Source organism: Gossypium raimondii, chromosome 2 (assembly GCF_025698545.1).
Source record: "Gossypium raimondii isolate GPD5lz chromosome 2, ASM2569854v1, whole genome shotgun sequence".
NCBI classification, from domain to species: domain Eukaryota; kingdom Viridiplantae; phylum Streptophyta; class Magnoliopsida; order Malvales; family Malvaceae; genus Gossypium; species Gossypium raimondii.
Window position 1 is genome coordinate 35,474,602 of NC_068566.1, and position 8,170 is coordinate 35,482,771.

The 8,170-nt window shown below is 32.9% G+C and overlaps 1 long non-coding RNA gene across 1 annotated transcript; it reads left to right on the forward strand.

Annotated features, from left to right (window-relative positions):
• The first annotated feature begins 6,221 nt into the window (after nt 1-6,221).
• LOC128037977 (uncharacterized) lies at nt 6,222-7,960 on the forward strand. The gene is made up of 2 exons (XR_008193448.1): nt 6,222-6,676; nt 7,629-7,960. It is a non-coding gene; the product is annotated as an uncharacterized LOC128037977 (long non-coding RNA).
• The last annotated feature ends 210 nt before the right edge of the window (nt 7,961-8,170 follow it).

Here is an 8,170-nt window from a genome sequence, read left to right on the forward strand (position 1 = left end):
TCATATCATTTTTCTAGAAGTTGCCTAAGGCCGATGACATTACTTTTAAAATTTGGTACATAATAAACATCTAATATGTACTTCTTCTCTCTGTTCTTTTGCGTAATTATAACTTTGCCTTTACCTTTGACTGTGACATGCAATTCATCTCCAAACGTTACTTGTTTGTGAATATTCTCGTCCAACTTTGAAAATAAGTCTTTTCGGCCACATGTGATTGCTGGCACAATTATCAAGATACCAACTATTTTTATTTGACTTTTCACTTTCTTTATAAGTAAGGAATACACTAGATTCCACATTTTCTTCTTCTTCATTAGCTGCTACTACATGATTTCTCTTCTCCACCTTGGGAGTTGATCTACACTCATAACCAAAATGGTCATATTTATTGCAATTATAATATTGTATATGGGATTTATTTCATTGATAAACTCTACCTCGACCTTGACCTCGATCTCGGCCTAAAACTCCTTATCCACGACTTGAAGTCTAGTATTCTTCACTTGTTTGGCCTCTACCATATTATTAATTGTCTCGTCCATATGTTTCTCATCCGCCTCTATTTCTACCTCTATATCCTCCACAATTGCTTGTACCTTGTCCAAAATTATTGCTAGCTCCACCTTCACTGAAGGACAGCTTGCTTTGCAAGACTTGCTCCAAATTTTTAGTATCATTATTTTGCTTGATTTTATGCTTATGGTCTTGGAGGGGACCCACAAATTCGATGATTGATATTTGTGAAAGATATTTTGATTCTTCAATGAAAACAACCACATAATCAAATTTGCATGTTAATGACCGCAATTTTTTTTCCATTACTCTTACGTCATCAAGTGTTTCTCAATTCCTTGTCATTTCATTTACCACAGCTTTCACTCGAGTGACATGATCATCAACATTTTCTAAAACTTTCATTTTTAATGTCTCAAATTTGGCTCTGAGGGTTTGTAAACGTACCTTTTTGGCCTTTTCCGCTCCTTAAAGGGATTTTTGCAAAATTCCCCATGCTTCCTTTAATGTCTTCACGTTTGAAATTTTTTCAAAGGTTGATTCATCAACACCTTGAAAAATAAAGAACAACACCTTCTTATCTTTTTCAAACTTCTTTGAATACTATTTTTTCTTCGTTTTTCAAAGTCGCTTAAGCAACTGCATTTTCGAGTTCGTTTGTCATATGGATGCTCCAATTGTCATAATTTGTCTTGGTTAATTTCAGGATCTACGATTGAATCATGTTTTCCATTATGATGTCGACACGAACCTAGCTCGGATTGTAACACCCTATGCTCGGCTCAGTCGTCGAGCCCAAATATCATAATGCCACACCATTGTCTCACATCATACGCAATACAACTAGGCTCATTCTTAAAGAAATGTCTTCCTTTTTAGCATTTGCTTGAGTTTTAAGTTAAACATGCTCCTAATTATCATTAAAACATGCCACACATACTTTAATGATCATATAATAACAGTTGTACATGCATTAGGTCCACTTAGCAAAATTTTAATACTGACTACGTAGGTACTGAAACTAGCACATGGGTATCGATATTTTCCTTACACGGTATTGATACCGATTGGAAAATCAATACCAAAATAGCATTTTGCTTCTTTCCTGAAAATAAAACACTAGAAAATATTGGTACCTTTCAATAAGTATTGGTAATTTTACCCCGAGTATCGATCCTCATGATAGGGTATCGATACCAAATTACGATTCTGGTTTCCTACACATTTAAAAATTATGGAGGTGTCATTTTTAAAACCCAATTATCGATACCTCTGCTCCAGACTACAAAAATACATCATGTTTAAGCAATAAGATCAATCTAGCTTAATTCCAACCAACACGCAACATCTACCAAATCAAATAAACACCAAAACATCCATAATAGCAGTTTAAATTGTCATAAATGTGTCTAGAAAATAACCAAATACCAAGATCAAAGTCCATATAAATCTAAAGCAAAGTGTTCATGTAGTCACACCAAATATCATGGAAAAAACCAACAAATAGTCTATCACATTGCCTTTATTTCCCTAAAACATAGATGAATAATAAACACCTACGAAATAATGCTATAAGACTTGTTTGGATCACCCCTCGAAAACCACACCACTCACGCTAGAATGCTACTAATCTGTAATGGTTTTAAAGAAGTGGGTGAGCTTAACAAGCTCAGTGGATGCCTAGAATGACTACCATGCAACCAAGTCATCAAGCATTAATGAAACAACCATATAGCACAATTACAACGTCTCATCTTTAATATCAGATTGTACTTATTCGTGCATTATTCATTAATTCATTTACATAGTATCACATTCTCATTTAAGCATATATCACAATACTCATAAACATATTTGAAGATAATTTGCCACTTGAGTTATGGAATGTAAAATTGGGCTATATCACACTAAACATGTGTCGTTGAATAGAGCTTAGCTCACATTCCCTTATCTCTCCAACATGTCACAGGGCCTAAACGCCCAAATCATATAACACATATAGGTGCGTACTCACAATCTTATGGCATGCCAACTATATCCAACGGTCTCAAAGTTCACAAGGCCAAAATATTCATTATCAAACACACATATTACTTACCGATTATCCACTCACTATCACCGCATGTTTGCATCATTAGCACAAAATTATCACTATCGCTTAGAATGTATGACATTCCTACATAGACACTTTCACAACAGTAATCGTGAACACATAACTCATGTAATAGCATCTCATCTCAATCCACATTTTCACAATAACACAAACACATATTTCACAAGTTAAATATGAGTAGGAGAAAGCTTACACTCAGAATTTAGAGTAGGGGTTTAGGCTACAACTAAATTCCTAAATAACACATTGAATCGTGTCTGCAAGTAGCAATTCTAAACATTCACCAATACGCTTTCGTCGAAATGCCAAAAGTTCAAACTAGTCTTTCTTTAACTAGTAGAAGGTCCTAATTAATCCAAAGTTTCAACACAATAATTCACAATAACACAATCAACAATCAGCTAAGGATTCACCTTAAATAATCAAAATCATAAGCCTAACTTATGTTCTCAAGTAACTAAACCCTTTGACATAGTAAACTTGATATCTAAATATCTCAACCTATACTCAATATTTTTGCCTAAAACCATCCATTCATCTATTTTTTCACCTATGGCTAATTCTCAACCTTTAAACTATGCAAAACTACCTAATTCATGATGTCGATATTTTTCAACAAGTTATGGCTATTTTCACGAAAATTTATTAAAACTCGAGAAATTTTTTAATAGAACTCCAAATTAAGTTTAGAAATATTCTAATCATGTTAAAACTAATTGCAAAACACTTTGACACCATATTTTTACTCAAAATCTCGAAATTCACCATTAACGATATTATTTTTGGCTTTTATTTAAAACATGCAATCTAATGGGTAAAAACTCAGTTTAAAAGACCAAATAACATTTAAAACTAATCAAGAATCGAATCGTTAACTTAGTTGACAAAAAAATGAGCTTTTGGTTGAAAACCCAAAAAACCCACAAACTTGACAATGGAGAAATCTATGGTGTTTTTGGGTGTTTTCTTGATATTTTATGGAGATTTATGCTATGAGGATGAAGAAAATCAATAGAATTAAGGTTTGAAAAACAAAAAGTGTAAGAGAGGAGCTTGGGGAGCAAGGGACGGCAAGAACATGTAGTTGGAGAAACCTATCGTGAAAATAAAACTGGAGATGGTGTTTTTAGGTTGAATTTTAAAATTTGGTCTAATTACCTCTTAAAAACTCACAAATTTGACCCATTTCCAAATCAGTCCTATTTTTTAAATTAAAGGTCTTTAAAACTCATTTTCAAAAACTAATTTAATTTTCTAAAAGCCATAGCCAAAAACATTTATGATTACCATACTTACGAAATTATGAGCACACTAAAGATAAAATCCCTAAAATACCCCTAAAACTCCTAGGCCCAATTTTGAGGTGTTACACGAATACCACTAGTTGGAAGCGTATGGAAGATTAATAACTTTATTACACACAAATATTATACAATACACATACAATTTTTTTCTTTATACTACTTGCTGCTAGTTTCTTTCTGTTGGTTTTCTATTGTTTAAACTGATACTAAGTGATACTACGTGGTCGAATCGTAGTACAGACAGACAACTTGTATTAGTAGATGAACCTAAACATTTCCTTAGTCTAATTGGAAATGAGAAAATCAATTGAAAGACTAATATGTTGTCTATCAAGTCCAATTGGAGAGACGTATTGTCTTGAGCATCGGAACGAATGACTCCCAAAATATAGTGATACAGATGTGACTGACTGAACTGATTGTACATCAAACTGGACCCAAGAAAAATAGGTCCTAAATCTGTTTATGGATTTATTCATTTGTGATGTTCATAGTGTGGCATACCTAAATCCTGAATGGATGGCGGACTATGTATGCTTGACTCATACACTTTGATGTAAGTAAAAGCCTGAGTTCGAATAGATAAGGAATAGAAAGTTGGTGCATTAGGCGTACGACTTCTGCAGTATGTAGCGTCATTAACAATAGTGGAATTCATAGCCCGAGACATGGGTAAATGATATCCTCTCATAGGCATTACATGGTTGATGAAAAGTAAATGTCGTCACGGGTCATTCGTCTTTGTGATGGATAACTTGATCACTATTTGATAGTGATTGACTTTTCATGAAGGAAGATGTAATTGTTACAATGAGATAAAATAGGATCATATTGGAAGAACAGACATTATCCCAAAGAGATCAATGATACCCTATGAGGGTAACACACTTATGACAAGGTCATTGGACGAGAATTGAGTAGTTGCTTTCATAATGGTAAGTCGTTACGGAGAGCTCAGTCACGATACTATAATGAAATAACTTCCTGACTAAATGAGTTTATAATTCATAGGCAAAAATTAAAAACTTAATTATAAATCATTTGAACCCTAATTACATATGTCCAATCGGTTCCTTCGCTAACTCGTTGAAACCAAAAATGAAATGCGAGTTTGAATAGAAGGAATAAGAAAAGAGAAATGGAAACATTCATGAATTATTATGTTTTTTTAAATGGAATCATTTGAAAATAAATGTAGGTTTCCAAAAATGGGAATGGAAATGATCCTTTTGCAATTCTATATAGATTACTTAAAAATAATCGGAAGAATAAGTTTATATTTTTAAGCTGTTTTGAAGCCCGAAAATGAAAATAAATCATTCAGTCACAGTGAACATGTTGAGTTATGAAATATTGAACATATTTTCTTGAAATTTTACCACGGGTAAAATCATCAAAAAATTTACTAGGGGTAAAATTGTCAAAATTTTATTGGAATAAAATAGGGATTCGAAAATTGTTTAATATAGAATATTAAAGTTTATTGTAGGAAATAGAAAAATCGAATCGAGTTGGATTACATTATAGAGTACTAGGTCAAAAGGCCTAGGAAGTAATTGTAATTGGACTCGATGTATGAGAGGCCCGAATCTCCATCATAATACATATGAGGGGAAGCACACCCTATTAGCCCCTCTCCCTCTCCTAGTTGGACTAGGAAGTTATTTTTCTATTTGAAATAAACATCTACAATTCAATAAGGGTTCTACCTTCTCTCCCTATAAATAGATGGAACCGGTAGAACTATTTACACAACTTTAAAAAATTGTTACTCTATCGAAAAATAGAGAGAACTTATTCTCAACTATTACATATATTTTCCGTAATAGCAATTCTACCGGTTTCTATTAATGAAGAGATAATTTCTTTTTTCAGCCCAAATAAAAGAGAGAAATTTTTTCTATTTTTGTGTTTTGATTCAATTGGTTCGAGCCCACACTCGAAGCAATTCGTGCTACGAGACTAGCGGAGAAGAGCATTTGGTTGAAAGTCGGGAACAACGAAAGCCTGCTAAGTCGAAAACATAGGTGTGAATTTGGTTAGGGTTTACTATTATAAATATCACAAACCGAGTCAGTTTTCAAAATTTAATTTTCTTGCTATGCAAGAAAATTGTTTTCAAACTAAATTTTTTCCAACAATTTCACTCCTCACTTCACGACACTTTTTATTTCTTTTTCTCTCAACACTCACTCACATTTTTGCTTCTATTATACTAACCTATGAACCATATTTATAATCATGTTTAACCGACTTAAGCTTTAACAAGCCTTGCCGCCTAAGATTATTGAAACCATTGCTGCCATCGTTATCCTTATCCTTTGATTTTTCATTAACCTTCTAGAAAGTTTATTGATAATGCTTATCCATTTGCTTAAGGCCGCCACTTTTTAATTAATTTCAAGCCTCGTTTTGAAGAATAATATAGAAGCTTGTTCTTGTCTTCATGTTTCTCCCAACTTTCAAAGTCGGTTTGACTTGAACAAAAATCCTTCAAAATTTTTAACTAGCATTGGTAACCTCTCCAAAGGCATTGTTCTTAAAGAAAACGACCACCTACTGTCTTCTAAAAGGCTATCTTCTTCTTCGAATACCCACCAGAATCCACAAGTTGAGAATCTTGCTCTTAGCAACTTTGATGAAATTTGGAGTACTCAATCAAGGTTTCCTAAGAAGGGAAGGGAAGTGCAGGTACGTCAAATGCAAGAGAGCAATAGAAGCAACTCACGGCCAGAATCCACAAGTTAGGAATCTTGCTCTTGTGTTATTTATTTTCTGAACTTTTGTTTATTAGTGTCGGAAGTAGTTGACGTTGTTCTAAGCACTAGTTCTGACACTGCGCGTTTTATGTCTCCAAATATTAATTTGAATTAAACAAATAATTTTTCACCGAAAGTTTTCCCGTGTTGAAACACCAATTACAAACCCCCCACCTCACTATAACTCCAATTTTCAACTGAAGCTTAAAGCTCTAATGAAAAAAAGCAACACAACTCCAATGGCGTTCGTTTGTGTTGCCATTATATATATGAGACGAGAGACTGTTAATCTTTAAAAAATAATAATAGGTATATATTACAATTATAAAATTAATATTAATTAAAAATAATTTTTTAATAAATAATATTAAATTTTATATGATATTATTTTTTAATTATTAATCAAAATCAATATTTATGATTTGACATCAATATAATTTTAATAAATTTTAATTATTTATTAAGTTTATAAAATAAAATAAATTAAAATTATTATTGCGCATATAAATTTTTTAATCTTTTAATCTATTGTTCTTAATGGTCATTTTCTTTTCTCACTATAATTCATCTCACCATTCCTATTACGTTTGAATCCAAACGCATATTCCAACACCGATTTCAATCATAGTGATAAATTAATTATTCTCACCGCCACTATTGTTTTTAAACTCATCGAAATTAATCTCACCATCCATCAAAAGGGATCCTGGCTTAGTTTGGATGAATGAGAGATATCTATTTAGGTATAGTTCCAAAGTACCTCTTTTCTTTGAAAGAACTCGTAAGCTTTGTGCTCCCTTTAAGTGGTCGACCGTTTTGCCAATTGCCACTATCTTCCCCGGTTATAAATTTTTTTCTTTTATCCCATTGTTTTCTTTTCCCTTTCTCTTTATAAAATAAAAATCTTCTCTTATTGATGTGTTTGTTGTACACTAGTCACTCCACCTATTGGGTGTGCCTCGCATTTATCGAACACATTGCAAACACCTTAGACGAGAATCGATGAGTAACAGATTAAGGGTCAAAATAGGCCCAACTTCGAGACGAGGAGGTCCTTGATATCGGGACGATGCAATGGTTTTTGGCAATGGACATGGTGACGACGTCGTGACGAGGAGATTGGCACGTCACGATGATTCCTAATGTTATCTAGTTAGGGTTTTGTTTTTAGGGTTTGGGTAATGCACGTTTAGTACATTTAGGTTTATTTTTTCCATATTGTACTCTCGTTTGTTTACTCATTTAATGAAAAGTCGAAGCCTCCTTTACTCGTGGTTTTTATCCTCTTCGGAGGAGTTTTCCATGTAAAATATTTGTCTTCTCTACTTTTCTTATTCATTGTTTCTATAGGTCGATCCCAAACACTAGCTACTAAGAAAAGAGGCTTTGCTAGATAATATAGACATCACTTATATAATAAGCATAATTACATGTTATTATTAATTATCTTTAAAAAGTTAGCACAAATTAAAAGTAGT